At 39.6% G+C, this 22,593-nt stretch overlaps 1 protein-coding gene across 5 annotated transcripts in view; it reads left to right on the top strand.

Annotated features, from left to right (window-relative positions):
- Nucleotides 1-710: 710 nt before the first annotated feature.
- The window catches only part of fam13b (family with sequence similarity 13 member B), a 70,271-nt gene continuing 48,388 nt past the window's right edge, over nt 711-22,593 (top strand). The window contains exons 1-2 of one of the 5 annotated variants that reach the window (XM_037076449.1): nt 711-984; nt 19,637-19,789. The gene's annotated coding sequence lies outside the window, so the exon portion shown is untranslated. The remainder of the gene's footprint in view (nt 985-19,636; nt 19,790-22,593) is intronic. The other 4 variants (XM_037076448.1, XM_037076447.1, XM_037076450.1 and 1 more) reach the window with 4 other exon arrangements.

Genomic DNA, 22,593 nt, shown 5'->3' with positions numbered 1-22,593 from the left:
AAACAAACATGCCATAAAAATACAATGTATTAATATTATTTTGAACTTTCACTGGATGACACTTTATTTCAACATGATTGTTTTAGTGAAAACAACAGAAAATTATTTTTCATTAACTTAATATATAAAGTATTTTTATGGTACTCATGGCATTTTTTGTTAAATGTGTACCTGTACTGTGTTATACCCGTGCAAATGCCATTAAACTCTATTCTACATCTATTCTATTCTATTATACTGTACTACTACTTTACTATGTTCTGTTCTATTAAACTCTAGTCTTTTCTTTTTGGTTCTATTCTATTCTATTTTATATTTTTAATATTCAGGTAAAGTTCTAGTGAAAAACAGTAAAAATGACAGAAACTGATAACATGTGACTTATTTATAAAATATATATTATATTATATTATATTATATTATATTATATTATATTATATTATATTATATTATATTATAATATATCATATTATATCATGTTATATTATATTATATTATATTATATTATATTATATTATATTATATTAGCTGTATTTGAACGCGACCATAATGATGACAAAGTGAAAGTTAAAGACGGATTAGAGAATAAAACATGATGTGTGTATGCTGAAGTTTGTCTCCGTGTGTGAGGCGGGTCAGTATTTGGTCTCCCGCTGTGCTCACAGTCAGAGAGGCGGGGTCAGTATTTGGCAGGTTCGTCCCCTGAGGGTGTGTGTGTGTATGTGTGTGTGTGTGTATGTGTGTGTGTGTGTGTTAGTGAGAGAGAGACTCGCTAAGCAACGAGCGACCTGCAAACGGGCATCCGAGCCAGTCCGAGCAAAAACAGGAACCACATTATTCTCCGGTGTCTCTGCAATGTTCCCGACGACATTTCTCCGCCGCCTGCTCTGATCCCGTCGAAGTGTCCGTCTGTCCAGACGTCGGCTCCAGAAGCAACCCAGAGATTAATGCATCGAGCTGCGCGTCCCTGTTTGTTTTGACCTGGTAAGGTACCCTGTAGCGACTGATTAGCTCGATGTGCTAACAGCGCTTCTTCTGCCTCACTCAGCAGCATCTTCGTGGCTAATGCTAGCCCGCTAAGCTAACTGTGTCTGTCGCTTTGTTTCACAACCTTTGGTTGATTGTACCACACCTGTAGTCTGTCGACGTGTCTGCCGGGGGTCTGTCTTCATTTACAGACTGGTATTTACGTGTGTTTTGCGCGTGTTGAAGCGTTTAAAGCTTCATTTTGTGTTCACTGGGAGCTAACGGCTAACGGTTAGCAACGGAGGCAGTTCCATCACATCTGTGGCTCCTCCGCAGGCACAGCGAGCTCAACTCGGAGGCAGAAGGAGAAAACTGTCTTACTTAATTAGATTTCTATTTATTTATTTATTTATTTAGGATTTTACTTGCAAGAACGAGCAGTGCATCCTGTTGTCAGTGGTGTTTAATAGTTCAGTTGTCTGTAGTCAGTAGTTGTCTGGAGGATGTGAGATGTACTTCAGGATCACCCAGGTTTTGGGGTTTTTTTTTGTAACGGTTATCGAACAGAAGCGTTTACAGAAACACACATCCTGTGTTTGGACTGACTGAAGTTCTTGTTCCTCCGAACTGTCGCCGGTACTTTCGTTTTCTGTTCCGGCTGTTTTCTAGAAAAGCTTCCTCCTGCACTCAGGAGCTCCAGCTCAGTGTTACCAAAGTGTCTGTGCTGGAATGTTCTGGTGTTTTGTCATGAACCCATTTTGTCTGAGCTGTTTCTCGGGGAAACAGAATTTTTATTTAAACATTTTTTCTTTTTGTCCCGGCTGTTAATTCATTTTAAAGATGTGATGGGCTGCTGACTTTCATATCTGGCTCTCTGAAATCCTCTGCACATTGCATAATCGTATGCAGCCACTGCCCTGAATTAGAGAGGATTGGTCTGACCATATGGTGCTCTGTACTGTACTATGGGCATAAATGAAGGAATGACCATGTGTTGTATTGCACGATTCAGACACAAGGCCACTAACAGTGTTTTACAGGGGCATACAGATGCATTACAAACAACCAGGAAGACATCAAGAAACACAATATTTTAAGACTCTGCACTGGGCACACACAGTATTTTGCATACTTGCATGTAAATATTCACAAATACAGTTAATTTGCACCATTGTAGCGCTGAAACGGTTATTGAGAAGTGCACTTTTCAGTCCGAAAACCCAGAAATCAGTTAGCACAAAGTCTGAGGTTTTTTTTAATTGATTTTTTTCAATGAGGAGCCTGAAATAAAATCTGTGGTTACAACAGGCTGATGATATTTACACCCTTTTCTTCTACGCCATAAAATACATGTTTAATTAGAAAGTGCTTATGTGTCTTTATATATTAGAGAAATATATAGAGAAGGTGTTTAATAATTGTGTAGTTAGGCGTCATGCGACCGCAATATAATCTGATGAGATATTTCACAGCTTAACCATGAAATTTAAAATAACATCAGTCCAGTGAAACAGTAAACTTAAGTATTATTTCTCTGCATTATGTTCTATAATGATACGTTCATAAATCGCTACATATCAGGCTCCATAAACACCAATATGTCTGTTATAGGCAAATACTGGCTGTTAAAATCGGCCAACAGATGCACCGTCCAGGCTCCAACTATTAATCTGCCAACAGCTTTAAGACGATTAATTGTTTAAGTAGTTTTCCAGCAGAAATAACAACCAGCCTGAGGTTCCAGCTTTTCATTTGTGAAGCTTTGCTGATTTTCTTTGTCTTCTACGACTGTAAGTCGATGAATTTACCCTGTTCCAAGCTATAAAGACATTTTATAGACTGAACTATTAATCCTCTAATCAGAACAACAATAGGTACATTATACTACTGTGTAAATAATTGTTCTTCGCCTTTTGACAACACGGCTATTTTCAACAAACCTTACGATGATGATGATTGCATCCATCAAATCTGAATTACAAACAGATTTTAAACCTAAATTGACATGAGGAAATTTAAATATTATGCACTTGTAAGAGAACATATTAGGAAAACATTGCCAGTTCTATATATGAATAGAGTCAAAACAGAATATTATGTTCACGACCGAAATACAGGAAGTTATTATGTGCTGTGTAATAGATAATTTACTGTATCTAAGTGTTCTGGCAAAGTGTGATGCTTCTGCACAACTAGGTAATGAGTCCATGTATGCATGTTTGTATACTAAAAAAGGAAGATCCTCATTTATTTACTAAATGTAAAGAAGTAACAGTTCAGTTACCAGGAAACATACTCAAGATTTGAGGTTAAACATGCTCTTTGTGACGACTGCGCTCTTTTTGTCTGCGCTGTGTTTTTATCAGGGTTTTTTGTGTTCCACCTACAGAAACAAACCTAAAAACAAGTTAAACTTACACTGCAGCTGCTCTCAGAATACACATGAGCCATAGTGTTATCTGAGGGGCTTGTGTAAAATCTTGTATACCTCAGTTAAGTTTAACCTGTTAGCAAATCATCTTGGTTATTGTGTAAGAGAGATATGACCAGAGACAGGCTGGAGTAAAGGTCAACCTCGCAGTGGTGCTGATGTTGGAAAATGTTAGCAAAACAGTTGTTGAGTCAGCTATTGAAAAAACATTTGGGATTGATGGTGTAATGCACTTAGTAGCGAGTATTGGGTCCACCTTGTTAAACTAATGCAGTCTAATTCAGCAGCCCTGTAATAAATCCCCTGCTTCATGAGGATTATAATGTTCAGTTTTTGTTGGAGCTGTCTTAGAGACGGGTTGATTCAACTTGAATTGCTGTTTGCGGTGCTGTTAAATGGTAATGTGTGTTACAGCGGAGTGAGATGTAAGTTTTATATTTTGTCACGTAACTGCAACAACTCTGTCCAGTTCCACACGGGGAACTTTCTTACATGTCTTACCATCCTCTCCTCCTTTCTATCTGCCTCTAAACTGACTCATTCAATGCAGAAAAAAGCCAGAACACACATATATATGAATTTTCATATGACTTATTGAATGACTAATCATTTCAGTTCTAGATCAGTTTGGATCCCAGATCCTTATTTGAGAACAAGAAGTTTGAAAGATCGTTACAGAGCTAAAATCTTGTTAAATTCACTCATTTTAAATAAGGGCTGCAACTAACTTATTATTTGCTCATCGCAAAGTCACACAAGCCATGTCTTCAAATTGCTCATTTCGCCCAGCCAACAGTCCAAACTCAAAAGACTCCTCATTTAGGATGGAAAAGAGAGAGAAAATCAGCCTATGAAAAATGACTAGTTGACAACTTGTTTTCTTTACGTGGACTAATTGACTGATCGACAGTCAGGTGCAGCTCTGTTTGAAAGCCAGCGTGTTCTAAATGTTGATTCAGCTCCGTGACAATGCAATTAAAACGCAAGGTCACCGAGACACTCGAGGTCTTGCCATGACTGGCACTTATCCCATTAAGCGTACCTCAGCTGAACCTGTAGCCTTTATGTGAGGCCTCTCACGTATGCACATACCAACAGTGTCAAAACTCTCCAGCCTCCCGCTGTGTGAGATAAGACGGTGTGCGTAAGACGACCCATAGTTTTTATATGGAAGGAAAACACATGCACGCACAGCAGTCACAGCAGTGTCATAACCACACAGCTGCCTGCAGTGTGGGATTGTTGTTGCCAGGTCAGTGAGTGGTTGTTTTAGACTCTGTGGACGGGGGCCAAGCTAAACCAAATGCGGTCCAAATCTCTCTGAAGGCCGACCCACGCTGCCAGAAATTCACCAGATTTAATCCGTCTGCTTGTGTTCACACCTGTATGGAAATATGTTTCATAATGGCACGTTTTACTGGTGAAAATGTTATTAGCTTTAATAATTAAACACTTAACTTCTGCTCTTTCACAGGATAAGATAAAAGACATTTTAAAGAGCAATCTAAGCAGTTCAGTTGGATAGAAATTGATTAATACAAAGGAAAAGAGATATGTCACGACGTATCAGGAAGCCTCGGAGCACTGTCCTCAGGTGTACAGGACGTCAGAACGGGCCGGAGGCAGTTTCATGCAGTGTGGCACTGACCTGGCCCAAAGATTGTGTAAATGGAGATGCTCCATTAGGCAGCTGAAATAACAAAGGCTTCGACGGGGGGAAAATCTTTTATTCATGTGTTGTTAACTCTTCCTATCAGAGAAAAAGGCCCACAAGAGCATTTTACTTTCAAATCCACAACTAAACTACACTTAGAATACGTGCATGTCCATTTAAACATAGTAAATTCACAGACTTCAGATGTCACAAGGAGAGAATTCAGTAAGTGGGTTTTACTAATGTAAGAAGATTTATTTATACTTGCAGATGGTAAAGGAACATTTTGATAATTGCAGAGCTGAAAATGTCAGTCCATTAATCAATGAGTTGATTAACAAAAGATGAATTAGGAACTGTTTTGATATTTGATTAATTGCTGGAGTCTTTTTGTTTTCCAGTTAAATAATAAGTGCGATTAGTTGGTTCCCGCTCCATGTGAGTATTTGCAGGTTTTCTTTGTCTTACATGAGATTGAACAGAATGTTTTGGGTTTAAAACAAGACCTTTCGTTGTGTACTGTTTTCTGAAATTGTATTGACCCAACAGTTAATCAATACTTTGAGAAAATAAAGTCAAATTTACTGATGATCAAAAAACATTGTTATCTGCAGAATAAGATGGAATAAGCAAGTATTCAACCTTAATGTACATTTTTTTTTAGTTTTTAGAGCATTTTCATTGTTGACCCATTGTTTATCTATAATTTAAATTTGATTTCTAGATAGAATTAAATATTTAGTTATAGAAAATTCTGCCCATTTCACACGCTCCAAACCAGATATGTACATCTAGTGTGACTTAATTATTTCAGTTCCTAATCTGTGGAGCGTATTAGTGGATAAATGGGATTTTTTTGTGGCTGGTGTCGACGTCATCTCCTCTTTCCCAGGAAGTGTTGCTATGGTAATGACAGGGGATTTAGTGAGCTCTTAATTTTACTGTAGCTGTTAGAAGAGACAGAAGCGCATTATCTTTATTATGCGTCAAGTTTTTTCTGTACTGTGCTGAAACAGAAGGCCGCAGCTCGAGTAGAAGAGGAAGACAGACGGAAAAATCCTGTGCTGGGCAGCTGGCTGAAGTAATCTGGGGTTGAGATCAACCTCAGGAGTTTTAAGGGATGTGCTCCAACTGCACAGCATCTGCTGAATGTGTGAAGCTATGAGAGATTGTACAGTGATGCACAGTATTTCTAGTCACATGACAGGAAATACGAGATGACAATCAGTCATAGCCTTTATCTGCAACCTTTAGCACCGTTTCCGACACCGGCTGGGGGAGATCAAGTCTGCAGTTTTCTGTTTTAAGATATTTTAAAACTGAAAGGTGTAATGAAAGCCCCTGAGTCCTAAATAGGTCTTTGCACATTATTATTATTTTTTTAATAATCAAGATCTTCAAATATCCACTTACTCATAATCAGATACATTTTTTGGCATTGTAGTTTAACATACAAGTAAAGGAAGTGTCACTTCCAGGATGGTCTGTGAGAAAATCCTTCAAACTGCACTGTCGGTTTGCTCGGTCACTTGTCAGCGAACTCTCACAGCTGGTGTTGTGATCTATTGTTTACACACAGAAACACACAGATGGAAATGACAGGACTCGTACTATTCTGTGTACACTGCAGTATTTGTTGTGTGTTAATTGAGTCTCATTCAGTCCACGTATAATAGAGCAAAGATGGTTTATTCAATGAGAATTAACCACAGGCTTGGGATTTCTTTATTGATTCATGTTAGTCCCACTTCCCCGTTGCACAGTCGCTGCTTTCATAGAGCTGTCAGGCATGTACGGAATATAAAGACAACAGATGGAGAGGGATCTTTTTTTAATGCAGCAGAGGCAGAAGCATACTGGCTGGTATTTTAGTGTGCAGTGGTCTGGAAATTTCCATCAGCATGAGACAGAACAAGAGAGAGAGTTGATTAACATCAATACTAAATCAATAAAGCTCGATGTCGTGGTCTGAGACGAGGCTGAGCCCAGTTCTGCTCTGCTCAGGTTTGGATCACACTTGGTCCACGATGCAGCAATGTGGCTGCGAACTGTGGTTTTGTGTTTTGACTTACAGTGAAACACTTTGTGCACATTTTATGCCTCAGGGCTAAATAACGAGAGAATAACTGTCACAGCATATTGACCCCTGTGTTGTGAGCTGATCCAGATCCTCAGCTGACTGTAATATTGCATACCTACATATAAATAAACAGACTAGAATATTCATTCATTCAGATACATTTTCTCAACTTTTATTCATCTACAGTTTTCGTTAATATTTTGCCTGTGCGAGGGTTTATGTCAAATGATGTTATATACTATGAGATTATATAAACTTTAAGTATCATTAAAACTGTGGTAGCTTTTCCTTTTAACATAGTAAGGTGCGTTAGTGTTGTGGACAATGTTGCAAACAGGGTGCAAAATTAGGCGAATGGTTTGTGAATGTTCACTTTCTACCAGCCGCTCAGTGGATTATCATTGTGCCTCTTTTGGCTGATGGATAAAACAAATCTACCAGCTGGTGGCGGGTGCTGATTCTGAGCCCTGGTAAATCATTTAGACTGATGGCTTTATGGCCATGTTGTATTTTTTTTATTCGATCTTTACTTTGATCAGCTAATTAAACAGCCATCAAAACAGATATCCTCGTCTGGTTCTTGTATCTAGTTTCCTCATAATTTTTCCAGAAAATGTAATGTCACATTATCAGTGTTGTAATAAAAAATGACATGACATAGATGATTTAAACAGTGCAGATGGTTGTATTATTAGCACTCCACACCCATCCCTGTTTATGCACAGATAATGCATTCAACACGTTAAGCGTTATCTGAGCCCGAGTGTTACAGAAGTATGACAGCGGAGCTCTTTGGCAGCACAAAGGTGGAACAAAATTTTATCACATGAAGCGGCTGTGTGTGATATTTAATGTCCATGTGCAGTCTGTTTGAGTTTAGTTTTCATTTGACACATTTTAGTTGATTGGAACTCGCAAACTCTAGACTACTCGATGGTGTGAGGAGCCATCCTTTGACCAGAAAACCTGAGGTTATTATTTAAGCCAGTGTGCACGAGTGACTCAATTTTGTAGTTGACCTATAAACAACTAGAGCTGCACTCAGTTGAGCACAAACCTCCACCGAGGCTCAACACCCCCCTTTTGTACTAACTGTGGGATTTCAGCCACCTAAATACGCTGGATTGTTTTCATCGTGATCTACGTTTTATTCCTTGAGAAACTGACAAAAATATTGGAAAACACTCTGGAAATCTGTTCAGCAGATTTTGTATAATCCTGCTGACAAACAAACAAACAATCACTGTGGAAACATAGAGAAAGATCTCTTCTACATAAAAATGATTCTAAAATGTCAGTGATGATAATGGAGCTTCACTGAATGTATATAATGTACAGGTATGCTTTAAATTAATCCTTTATCTGAGGTGTTCCACTGTTCATTGCTTGCTTTGATTACTTAAAGATCAAAGACTAAAAATAGAGCTCATGTCAGATCCTGAAGCCCACATGCAAATAAGTTGCATGAGCAGATATTCGATTGGGCTTTGGTGTAAGAAGTAGCTGTGGTCTAAAGCTTTTCTTTGTTTTTTCTGAAAAAAAGTCATTTTGACTGTTTTTAAAGAGTCAATAAGCAGATAGACAGAAAAACAAAGAAGAGTCTACATGACTGTTCACCCAGTGAGCAACCAAGCAAACTTCATGCAAATGTCCTGAACAAATTGCTCCACTCCTCCAGTTACCAACACAGAGCTGCACTTGTTTCCACTGTAGGCGTGCAGGCTTTTTGCAGTGTCACAGCCCCTCAGGCGAGCAAAGAATGGATGTTATTTTCCTGTTTTTTCGAGGCATTTGTATGACAGCCCATCATAAAAATGTAGTGAGAATGACATGAGAGGGTGAAGACTAAGATAACCTGGAGCGCGGTGAAGCAGGCTTGAGGCTGGAAGACCGCTAGTGCACAGAAACTCCCTCTTCCTTCAGCAAATGCTATTAAACAGGCCACTTAACCCTGGCTGTGGAAGTGTGTAGCGGCAATTAAGTGCTAGCTGAAGGCTTTGGTTGCACTGGGGTGTAACTGTACAGCGTGCATAGGATGTGTGAGACTAGTGATTACAGTGTCGGCACCCTCGCATCTTCTCTTAGATTAACAGAAATCGGATTGATGTGCCAGAGATTCGGACCAGAAATATTGATGATCCTCATCGTTGAGGTATCTGCAGATTATTTACATGATGAGTTGATTAATTGTTTGGTCTGTTGAAAAAAAAAAATCTGTAATTAAAATCTCCTGTTCACAACACAAAATGATAAATTTAATCACAAAGAAAAGCAGCAAATCTCTTCTTCTCTCCATTTCACATTTTTTCATGAAAGGTGCCTCAAACAATTTCCAAGTAACTAAATTCTAATTTTCTGTAAGTCAACTAATTATCTCAGCCATCTAATAAATATGGGAGGCTGAACCGGTCTGAGCATATGGAACAAGCACGAGATCAGTTTGTCACCTCAGGCTTCAAAGGAATAATTAATGATGAATAGTTGGACCGATTATTTAAGATCACAAATTTTTCTGCAATTTATAATATAAGAATAAGTCTTTTAAAAGGATCGTATTTTCTGTTGGACCTTCCTTGTATCCTCAAAATAAATGAAGGGAAGATTCTGGTGCTACAGATCGAGATAACAAGGCCTGAAAAGGCCTGTGTCCCCTGAAGACATGTGCTTATTAATTCATCACTGACAGGGCTAGCCTGGGAGGAGCAGCTAAACTAGGCTAAGGCAGTGAACTGCTGCTGTTGATTCAAGGGCAAACACTGGCTTTACTGCCTCAATCTTTTACCCCCACTCTGCCTCTCCTCACCTCGTTTATTCTTTCTTTCTCTGTCACTTCCTATCCCCCCGCTGCTTTCTGTCCTCTAATCTGCCTCTGCCGTTCTCTTTCTGATGTTCTTTCATTCTCCATGACGTTGCCTCATCTCTTTGGTTTTTCCTTTCATCCATCTTTCATGCACGCCTCCCATCCTGACATGACCTGCTCATATCTGCCTGTAAAAGATTATCAAAGATTTTAAAACTACGAAGGAATGCTTGTCCACCATATCCTGCAAACCTGGAGGCTATCAAAAGTGAAACTTTGGATAATTTCTGCACTTTAATTAGTACTTTGTGCCCACAAGTTTATCATTTATTCACCACTACTTAGTAGCTTGAGTCTTCTTGACCTCAAATTAGTTCATTTTCTATTACTAAAGAATTTAATTCTGGTCGTGCCAAAATATTACTGAATTATTTCCCAGAGATAATTGGCATTCAGCTGCCAGTCGCTGTCATAAATGGTTTCCTTAAATCATTTACTTCCCCGTTTTGACTTTGACTTATGTGTTTTAAGGGAATAAAATAGATTGAGTTGCAAATTAATAATTTGTAGTAATCAAATCACTAATTCATGTACATTTCAGTGAATGGATTATTATGTTTTCGTTCCTCGATTTAGGCTCACTAATATCCTTCTCCATCTGCTGTTGACATACATGCAGTTTACCCCCAGAGAGAAGTGGGTTTGTTGGATACGAAAGTCAACTAATTATTGACAAATGACACAGCAGTAATGAGGACGCATGTAAGAGAGTTCATTGTGCAAACAGCACAGATAAACAAGCAAATAGACAAGTTGCATGGTGAGCAGCACTGCATGGTAAATAAACTGACAGAGTAAAGAAAGGTGGGTAGTGTGCACAACCACATCCAGTTGTGTACAGCTGCAGGGCAAAAACGACACTGAGTAGCTCGCTTTTTGTCTGCATGGCTGTTTGCACGAAGATCAACTTGTAGGTCAAATGCTGCATTGGTAAAATGTTTGAGAGCTTAAAAATGTTGGGTGTGTTTACAGCCGAGTTAAATGTCTGACACAAAGGTAAATAGGTCGACAGACAGACTAAGAGGAAGCTTGGCTCAGATTCAGAGTTTGAAATGCAACAACATGCTTCATGTTTCATTGGAAGACATTCTTGAATTCTAACTCATGTCATGTAGTATTATTCTTTTACAATTGTTATTTTTATATTGCATAAATATTGCATAAAAAATTTGACCAGAAAGCCTTTTTTTAATAACCCATTTTCTATTGTTACCATGTTTTGTCTAGAGAATATCATTACTTACTTAAAGACTTACTAAGTAGAAATTAACTTGGTTGACCAGCAGAATCCCAAAGATGTTGAGTAAAGGTGCCTTTTGGAGAAACTGCATGTGAAGGGAACTGCCCAGCAAGTGCTTAAATGCACAGAAAAGGCCGACGTCTAAATGCTGACCTGCACATTTTTGCAGATTATTTCCCAGTATGCACATATATCTAAAATGTAGTTAAGAGCCATTGTGAAATATAGAAAGAAACAGTCAAACTCCGTTAAAGAAACCGACAGGAAAGGACTCTCCTCCTGTTGTGCGTATTGTCTACATATTTCTGTGTTTACTTTTGACCTTGGTGTCATGGTGGCCCTCAGTCCTCACCTCTCACTGTCACTGCTAATGGCTGATAGCTTAAAATATGCAGAAGCAGGTTAAAGGTCAATATTTACAGCACTTAACCTTCAGCCTTATTAGGTGTGTGTGCGTGTTTGTTTGTGGGTTTTAATGGGAGCTGTGTATGCTTCAGACCACAGGCTTTTATTTGCAATTGCTTGCATTCTCTGATGCAACTATGCATATTGTACATGTGTGGCTGAAAACACTCAGACCAACATAGAACTGAGCTTCGTGTTAAGCAGGTTTAGATAGACTTCCTGTTATGCAGCTTTCTGGATGGCTAACTAACCTAATGTTGAAAAATAAGATAATTTCAACGAGGTGATGCATCATGAAGGTAAAAGTCTTAACTGTGTGCATGGTATCACCACCTGTACATAGAATGGAAGATGCAACACAGTTGTGCAGTTGCCCTGAGATAATATGCACCCAAAAAGAATTCATTTCTCATCCTTAAAGCCTTTTTTTCTAATAACATTGAAAAGCAAAATTCTTACATCCAAGCTGAGGACATTTAAGAACGTCATCTTGGGTTTTGGGAAACACCGATGGACAGTTTTCCCCGTTTTCTGTTGTTTTATAGACCAAAGCCAAAGTGCCACTTCCTGCTGTTGCTCTGACAGCAGCCTCCTACTGTCTCGCCCAGCTGTGAAAACTGTGTCCGGGTCACCAGCGAGGGGAGCTGGCAGATCAGCTCTCACATCACTGCATGACGAGCATCTGACATACGTGCTTGTTATCCGATTTTTAAAAGTCTGTTAGTCTCTGCACCACATCTGTAACTTAGATTGAAGCTTGAAACGAAATGAACTGGTTAGCCAAGCGAAGTGCCTCTGACCTCAGAAACAGTGTTGATCTAGATAACTTGACCGTAACAGGTAGCAGGTTTAATAAGAACATAATGAAGAACATGGAGACGTAGTAATTGACCATCTAAAACAACTTATTTGTACTTTCTCTCCTGCATATCCCAAATTCCAACTAGTTATCACTGTGTTCAGCCTTTTTAAGCTCCTCCTTGATCATCTGCGATGGTGTTATTCTTGTCCACCTGAAAGACCAGTTATTTCAGCCCGCATTCCATTTCAGGACATTTGTCGAAGCCCAACCTTAGATACACTTTTAGGGGTGATTAACTCTAACAGACACACTATAAACAGACCTGAAGACACCTGATAAGCCCACAACAGTCGGGTGCTTATTTCTCTTGGTAGGTTTATATCAGTTTGTCTCATGAACTCGTGGACACAGTGTGACAAGTTGTTTTCATTCCATTGGTGACAGAGCAGATAAGGATCTCAGTCGTATGTTTGGTGATGGATGGAACAGATTTGTATCTGTTTGTGTCCTGCAGATTCAGCCCACACTCACACCTTCACTGCTTGTGTCCTATTTTTTTTAGGTGTGTGCTTGTTTGAGTGTGACAAGTCATGCACACGCTGAAGAGTACAAGGAAGTTACGCATATGTCACAATCACGGGATGCATGTTTTTAGAATGGAGCCAACAAGTCAACACCATTGTCAAATACAGAAATACCAGGCGTTCATTCTCGGGCGGTTCTGTGGACATGGGCGTGGGCTGGAGAGCAGAGGTCAGGTGGTTCAGCATGGTTGGTCAGAGGTATTTTTCTGCTTGTTCTACCTGTTTAAGGTCAACAGACACAGTCGACTTACAAATTTAAAGATCAGTTTGTTTGTGAAGACTATTTTACCTCTTTTGGTTTTACCTGATTCAGGTGTACTTTGATATGTTCCTTTTTTAGCTTGTCTCCCGTCCTGGGGTTCATAGACTTGACACAGAAATCTGATCGATCTTGACTTCAGAAGAGGATTCCTGCGGTCCGACCTTTCTGTCTGTCACTTTCTACCCTCCTGATGTTGGTTGACCATGACAGCTTGGCCAGCAGTGATAGAATATGCAGAGTTTAGCTGCTTTGATCTCTTTGTTATATTTGGGGTTTAACAACATGATGCAAGATGGAGGACATTTTTCTGATTTATTTATAACCTCAGGTGAATATTTAATCTTCACATTTGGTTCTGAACTTTGTTTTGGTGGCGCTGAGGCTATTAAGCAGTTCACTGAGCATTCAAAACAGCGTTTTAGTGAAATTGTCTATGAAATATGAATGTGCTTTTGTATTTGTTGAAGTGTTTTGCTCACATCTGCAGTGGTTATTTTAATAACTTAGATTAATTGTATGAGGGAAGGGATCTCACAGTATAAATTATATTATTCAGGTTATGTTTTTATTGGTGTTGTTGCTCCAGTTTTACATCATTTGGTCCTCCATAAATATTTCCTGCTCTTTTTTTCAGCTTGTTTGGTTGCTGTGTGTTTAGTATCCAGTTACCTGACAGTATTTATGTTAAATGTGTCTCTGAAGCAAACTTCACAGGGTCAAACAGTAGCACAGGTATTAAACCTGTGACCTTTCTGTTAAAGGACATTAAGCTTTAACTGCTGCCTCCCTGCAGACCGCTGTCTGGCCCTCATCTGTGGTTTTGAGCAGGTGCTGCTTTTAAAGACAAACTGAAATCTGATATACGACGAGCTTATTTAAATATACTGGTGCTGCCTCTGCAGTAGAGTCATTATCGAAAAATTATTGTGAATTAAGATAGGTACGGATTTCCAAATAGGTCTGTTTCCATAACACGCACTGTCATACACCCTCCACGTTTTTATGTTGATCATTGTCTCCTCTGTTTCTTAAAAGAAATAGAAAGGGTTTTCTCATAGTCAAATATTTACTTCGTCTTTAAAATAAGACATTTGCATTTACAGAAAACTGATCAGAATAACAGGCAAGCATCTGTGTTGTCTTTAACACTGGTTTGGGTTAGAAAAATAGAAGTTTGACACATCAGGAATATAGTTTCAGGGCGCAGACACACCAGAGAGACATCACAGAATTGGCTGTGACAAGAGTCGACTGTTTCTCAGCCAAAAAGCTGCACTTGAACACACCGCAAAGACTACAGCCGCCGGCCAGCTAGCTAGTACGCTCTGTGGCTGCGTGATAGGAATGATGAAGCTGCGTTCTTTGACCACATTCTCGCTATTATAGTTACTTCTAATCAAGAATTTATCTGATAAAGATTTGCATATGGCAAAGATGAAGAAGCGTAGGCAATTAGTATGGTCATGCTGAGCTAAACGGGCAAAATGAAGGATACTACAGTGACCTCCCAGCATTTTTCGTTTCTCGGAGTTATTTCTGTCACTGTCACTGAAAACAAGGGCCAACTAGTGCTCAGGACTGACTGTCGCTGCCCGAAGTCTCCATGTGAGTTCAGACCGAAAACAGCACTGTGTATAGTGGTTTATAATACTGTGGCATAATTTTTTACAACTCCTGGAAAGTCGTCATGTAACAGTTAATTTGGTCTAGACAGTTGCTGTGTAAACTGCAGAATTACACGTTTCACGTTACAAAGTTATCAACCAGAAATCTGTGGCCATGACGGCATATTTTTGCTAAATCATCTTTGGCTGCACTGCTGCTGCAACCTCATTGAAATGAAAATGTGTTTCTAACATCGTGGATTCACATCATCTTATTTTTCCTCTTAGATCTGTTTCTCTGTGTTGTTCTCATATTATCCGTTGGTTCTTTTCCCTTCCTGCCCTTTAGTTTGCTCTGTCTCCATTACTTTCTCTTTCTCCCTCTCAGAGCGCAGCCTTAACTTTCTGTTTCCCCTCTAACAATGTCCTCATTGTTGAGCAGGAGGTTGTCAAGCATGATATCTGGGATTAAGACACACAGACGGACAGAAAGGAACACAGACGGAGACATTCTAGACTGTTCCATTACCGACCAAATCCTCACTACAGAGGCCTTTTAGGGTCAGTTTTCATGGCAGACAAGGCACTCGTTTGGGAACATTGAGATCCCTAATCTCAGAGTGTCATTGTCCTCATCTGCCTGTTAAAGCTAAAGCGTGTTGAGCCTGGCAGTAACAGCAGTACGCTGCTGTGCTACTCAGGACCTAAATAATTTTTGTTGTAAGAAATCATCGGGTGTGTGGTTGGTACCTTTTTGATTTCAGTAGTAAAGGCCCTGACCCAGTACAAGCGTTTCAGCTCCAATCGTGGGATTTTCTCTAGCTTTTAAAGCGGCTTAGGACCAAGCAGTGCCAGTTTAGTTGGTTTTGGAAAGCACAGAGGATAAAGAACGCCTTCAGAGGACTCCGCAACCTTTATGAGCAAACATAAGAGTCCCGAAACCCCAGTTTAATAATTCTTAGTAATAGGAAAACCCTGAACAGTTTTCAGCTCCTCAGCCGGCAGCTCACACTAAATTGTAAGGCTGAATATCATTCTTCATTTTTTTTTTGCTGTCAAGAGGCCAAATCAAACATAAAGCTTATCAAAGGATTTGCTGTATTTGTACCTAAATAGGCAGGATAGCATGAGAAAAGAAATATTTTGGAGGTGGAAAAGGGTGAAAAAATGACCTGTAGATGTTGGAGGTGTTATTCAAAATTCTGCTCAGGTTCAACTGACTTCATACTCGCTTTTATCCCTACAAGTGATGGTCGAAGATGAAGGGCCAAGAGATGTCTGTTCACAGTCTGCTGTCAAACTGGGAACAACGTGAAATAAAACCAGGCAGTTCTGGTGAACTGACAAGTGGAGCTGAGTTTCATTTAGCCAGAAAAGGGGCAAATCCTTACATCTAAAAAGCTGGAGCCAGACATGTTTGACATTTTTGCGAAGTGTAACCAGTCAGATAGTGTCGTAGACGGGACACCTGTAGTGATACAGATAATAGAATAAATGCTGGACATTGGCCCTGATGATCGGCCAGGCTGTCAGTCAGTCTATACCTGATGTTATGACTCTGCATAAGTGAAAGCTTCCTCCACTTTGGCAGAATGGTCCATCCTGCCCACCTGTGTGTACAGGTGACTCATGCAAATATGTTTGTCAAGGATTTTGATTTTGTCATAATAAGATAACAATAAACTCTGAGCCAGGGAAACCTCTCAAAGTAACTTGCAGGTGAAACAAAGCGATGCTTTCTCTAGTCTGTTTGGCTTGACTTGAATCTGAGGATGAGACCAGAACAGACCATTTAAGGCAGCAACTGATTAATCAGTCACCTCAATAAAGCTCAGGCTGAGCTTTACAAAGGTTAACAGACTGAATTTTCTTTTTTTTTCCTTCTGTGGAGCTCAGTAGCATCAACACTGCTGAGGTTTCAGTCAGTTTTCGAGTTACCCATTATAGAATTGTATGTGTTTTATAAGTAACCCTGTACATCTGCTTGGAACTGAATGTGCTTTATCATTTCAGAAGCTTTTAATAGACAGTTGGCTCCAAATGTGTGAGGCCCAAACATGATGTTCAGAATAAAATCACCAGTTTTTAAAAAGCATTTGGCAAAGAGCTGAATACCAAAGAAAACATCAGTCTGAAAGCTGTAACTGTGGAACATCGCTGTCCCAACACACACACAGAAAAACATTTAGTGCACTTAAAAGGTCTTGACAAGGATTTACATTTTATATAACAAAAAAGTTAAAAGCCACAGACAGTCGCTCAATTTGAACTGTGGATTTTCTTTTCTTCATTTATAATAAACATGTTTGACTGCTTGAATGGTTGATAACTTGTGGCTGATCTTTGCTCCCAAAGTAATTAAAATAGCCTTTTCCTTATATTTAAAATGTTTTCATGGAATACTGTTTTTAGACTTTATAGTTTCCATACCAAGGCCCAGGAATTTATTTCCACATGGTAGTTGCCAAAACTTGTAAAACTCTGCTTACTGGTGAGACTTGTGCTACATGTTACTTGGTGATTGTTTAGGCAGCATTTTGAGGAATTGAGTGATATAATTTCCCTTAATGACAATCCTGGTTTTCTACTCCTCTGCCCCTCTTGACGAAGAGGTGATGAAGACCTCCTAAGTAGGTCGGATGACTTTCATAACAGGCAGCATAAAGACGAATGAAAGGAAAAAGGACACGATGAGGAAATGAGGAGCAGCAGGACAGTTGAGACAGAGATTAGGCAAAAAACAGGCTCAACCACATGCGTGTGTGCTTAGTCATTATTCATTTTCAGATGGGCACATCAGATAAACATGTGTCAGTGTTGTTAATGATAACTGAGACAAATCAGAATGAAATAACCGCTCAGATTTATACAAACCAGTCAAACTGTCGAGGCTCTTTGATTGTTCGACCGGTCAGTCGTTTAAATTATTCATCTATCCATTTTTTTCTGTGGAGACACTTTATTTTTAGCTTTCAACAATCAGACATAACTCAAGCTCTAAGTTATTTCATATTTTTGAGAACTAATTGGGTTTTGTATCTAGCAAATGTATTTTTCCGTCCTCCTCCCTCCCTCAGATTTTTCTCTCGCCTTCACCGTCTCTTGTGTTTTTTCAGTGTGTCTCTGATGTCATAACTCTCTCAAACGTAGAACTGTGTTTTTAATATTTTACCATAAGGTCACGTTCCCATGTGGACTTATCCATTTTTCATCTCAACCTGCTTTCACTTTGGAGGCCTTATTGAGCGCGCACACACACACACACACACACACACACACACACACACACATTCAGATGTATAGCAACCGTAAAACAAGCATCCATACACCTGCTCACACACTGACATGATGAGGTGGCATCAATTAACAGGCTAACACCGAACACACAGATTCAAAGTGACAGTTTGCTCACATTCCACTTCACATGGGCATGCACAGACATGTAGGACACACACACAAACACAAACACACACACACACACACACACACACACACACAGATTTCTCACCTAACCAGTGTCAGTTTAATTATCGTGTTAGGTCCTCGCCTCCAGCAGATTCTTGGACAATCTGACATCTCAAGTCATGAAGTAGGAAGAGATAAGATTAGAGTGAAAGGAGAGGAGAGAAATAAAAAGGAAGGGAAGGAAGGTTAAGAGAGGAAGGAAGGTAGAAACTCCTAGAAATGTTTAACATCGAAAATACTAACACAAAAAAGAATGGGTGTGATTTCATTCATTAGCATCCAGTTGTGAAAAGGTCATTTTCTTGGTGAGCATTTGCTTGATGTTTTCATTGTGTGTGTGTCTAAGTACTTTTAGTGTTTGTGATTGTATATGGAGAGATTTTGGCAATGCGATAGCGTCGCAGCCATGAAACCGAACAGGTGTGTGGTCGACATCCAAACGAAGGTCGTGTTAGAAGATGGGTAACAACTGCTGACTAGTCTTGGCTCAGAAGGTGAGCATGTTGTCAGGCTTTGCAGCTGCTGTGATCCCATCACAGAAAGGTCTGTAGTTTTTTATTGCATTGATTTCTTGCATTGCAGTTTGTTTTCTAGGAGTCTAGGAGTTTCTACTGCTGACTAGTCTTGGCTCAGAAGGTGAGCATGTTGTCAGGCTTTGCAGCTGCTGTGATCCCATCACAGAAAGGTCTGTAGTTTTTTATTGCATTGATTTCTTGCATTGCAGTTTGTGTGTGGCTGCTGGACAGAAGACATTAACTTGCTGCTCTGTCCATATGGCATGGAGCTAATTATCTGTGGTACCAACATCGTTTTGCAGTGAATGTCTGTGTTGGCTGAAGCCATTTTATAGTCATTATGTGCACGATTTTATGTTGTTGTGAACTCTTTTCTTTTTTAACTGCTCAATGGAAAGGATTTCATGCATTATTGTTTTTGTCAGCCTAAACCTGTTGGAAAATCAGGGTGTTCAGTGTCCTAGTACTTTTTTAATCCTGAAACATTGAGCAGAGTCAGTGTGACAGAGCGAAAGAAAATCTAACTGTTCTGCAGGAAACTATTACATTTATCCTAGTAAACACTTTACTACGGGTGTTGAGAAAAGCAGATGTCAAAACTATAAACATGGAACAGCTCGTTGATTGTTACCTAATCTGAGCAATCTGTTCTCTCTCCCCACCTCTGGCTCCACCCTCACTCTTTCTTTTGTATCCTCATCTTTCTCTTCTGCCTTTATCTCCCTGTCTTTTTGCCTTCTTCCATATTTTCTTTCTGCCTCTCCTCAGCGTAGCTAGAAGGGAATCCTGCAAGAGGGATTAGCGGTCCGTCAATGAGGAACTACCGGCTCATCTTCTGCCACAACCTGAAGCAGCCATAGATGATTCAGTGGTTCACTGGCCAGGGGAGGAGAGGATAGGACACACTTTCACTGCTACACGGTGAGTAAACACAAACAGGCATGCTGACACACCTTCTGCACATGAATATTTGAAATGTTTAAAAGTCATGTTGCAGCTTGGGATCTTCTCATCATCTGTCATCTACCAATAACAATCTGCCCGTTTGAAAATCACAAGCTACAATTGACGAGATGATTTACATCTGTGTCTTCTGTACTTAGACCAAACTAGTCAATCCGTCGAGCGTGTACTCAACAGGCTTAACAGGCTATTGTAAGGCTCATGGCTCATGGCTCATGACAGGCTGTAACATGGACATGTACATTATGAGCAGATAAACAAAAATGCTGGAATACGTTTCTGTCTGCAAAATTCAAGTTTCCGTCTCTGCCAGTGAGGGAGTAAGCGCACGCTCGACGGATTGACTAGTTCGGTCTAGCTACCGGAAGACACGGATGTCAACAAATGGGGATGTGGCTCCTTGCACAAACACACTGTTTTAACTACTTTTTTATTCATTTTGAGTCATACACGCTACAGTGTTGTGTTGTAAGGTGTCTGCTGATGTTGCATGACTTTTGGGGTGAGATGTGGAGCATGTTAAGATGCTTAAAACACAGTGTAAATTTCTGACCCTATGCTGTTAGCTGCCAATGCTAACTCTCCATTCATGGAGCCCTGTAATAGTTGGACGAAATGTGTTGTTTAAATCTACCAAAGTTCTCCTTTAACAGGACGGACTGGCACACAGAGAGCATATTGGCTACGAAACAGCCAAAAGTTTAATTATGTCAGACTCACAGAATTAACATTGATTAGCTACAACTGATAAACAGTCTGCCAGGGGATGTTGTTTATTTCCTGCGTATGATTTTTCTTTTTTTTTACTGTCAAAGCGCACAATTTGTTCTGATAAGTGTTGTCTTTCATTAAAATATCACTCACAATTCTAACACAAAAATGATGAATCTTTAAACTGTGCTTCAGACATGTTAAAAGCCTTCTAATTAAACTTGGCCACAAAATCAAGTCCATTTTTATTTGTGTTGCGCCAGTTCACAACAAACGTTATCACATGACACGTTTCAGTTGGAGCTGGCCAAGACCATTCTCTTTAATTCAGTAATTTACACAGACCCAAGATTTGGCATCAGTGGCAACAGTGCAAGAAAAACTGCCTTTTTAAAACACCAACTAATTCAGTATTTTGCGGATTTAACTTTTTGTAAATTACAGATGTGCTGTACATCTGCACACTGAATGTCTCATCAGAAATAAACCTGCACAAATGGAGAAGTTACTAAAACCTTGTGTGAAGAAAAAAGCTGGTTTGTCATCTCGTGCAACAAACTGAATATCAGACAACAATAAACTGGTTTTAAACTGGTTACCAGCAGAGTCAGAGGAGCAAACAGCTGACCACATTGAACAGTTTGTCCTCACCTAAAAATCCTGTCTGACTGTCCAATTATACTATTTGTGTGTGTGGATGCCTGTTTTTTAGCGGCACCTGCATGTCTTCAGTGTAATTGTTGTCACTGTTACATAATTTGTGATTCCGGAGTTTAAAAGAATGCTGTATTGTGATCTACCTTTTCAAAACTACTGCTATGATATCATTACAGATAAAACTGTCATGAGCTAAATTTAGTTGGAGCAAAACCAGATTATTTTCTAATAAACATTTGGTGATGATCCTCCTCCCCCGATGAGTAGAGTGGACACCATCTGCCACTGTTTGCATTCAGATTACTCACCAACCAACCATCGTCAAAGTCAAACTTCAAACTGAAATGGGCGTCCCAGATTCTGGCTTGCTTTGCATTGATTTCCATTCTGTCTGAGGACTCAGCCGGTGACAGCATCCCCTTTGCATGGGAGTTGAGGAGTCATGATGACAGAGGACGGAGTTAAATTTAAGTAATGACCTTTTTAAAATAATGATTATGTAACAAATACTGGACAAGTGTACAAAAGCTGACTTCCACCCACAGTGAATAATGTTTGAGTAAGATATAGCTGTAAGAAGTTAATACAGTATTCATTAATTAAACTCTGTAAAATGCACATACAAACAAAAAACTACCAGCTGTCTTGTGTTCCTGAGCCCATGTAGTAATAACTCACCCCTCTTACCAGCTTGTTTTAAATGTGTAGCTAGTATCAAATTCAAAATGAGCATGAACTTTATATAAATTGTCCCTGTACAGTTTTCAATTGAGAATATGTCAATAAAGTCAGAAAAGATCTGATTCTTCATTTTATATTTAACACAGCGCCCCAAATTTTAAGGAATCATGGGGGAACCTGGTGTGCTACTTCAGCCGCCGTGTCATTTAGCATTACAGGACACCATTTCTTTTCCACAGGTTGGCAAAGTCTTGGCCTGCAGAGTGAGCTTGGTTCAGGTTAGGTTAAGGTATGCCAATCAGTGGTAGTATGTTATGAGGGCTTGAAAAGGCATCTTGACCCACTTTTGGTCTGAATTCACTGTTTTACAAACACTGATTGGTCATGTATGTAGGTGGTCGACTTACCCTAGTGCAAGTATTTCATATATACCTCCACTCTTAGACTTGTACTCCTACACTACCCGTTCCACCCACCTCCCCTTGAAGGACAAGGTGTAAATACCTTTGCTGGCCTCTACCTCCTCTTCTTTCTTGGTTAAATGGGGAGGGAGGGTTCAGAAAAATACAACAATGTGCGAGCTAGCCACTCCCATAGTTTTTAGAGTGGAATGCTCATTTTTGTTTGCTTGTGACCAGCGAGCACATTTGTTTGCTCTGTCATCTCCTTGGATCTCCTGGCGGTTGTGTTTTTCCACTCTGAAGATCAAAAGT

This window comes from Acanthopagrus latus, chromosome 18 (genome assembly GCF_904848185.1).
Source record: "Acanthopagrus latus isolate v.2019 chromosome 18, fAcaLat1.1, whole genome shotgun sequence".
NCBI lineage: Eukaryota > Metazoa > Chordata > Actinopteri > Spariformes > Sparidae > Acanthopagrus > Acanthopagrus latus.
This window is presented reverse-complemented; position numbering and strand designations above follow the sequence as displayed.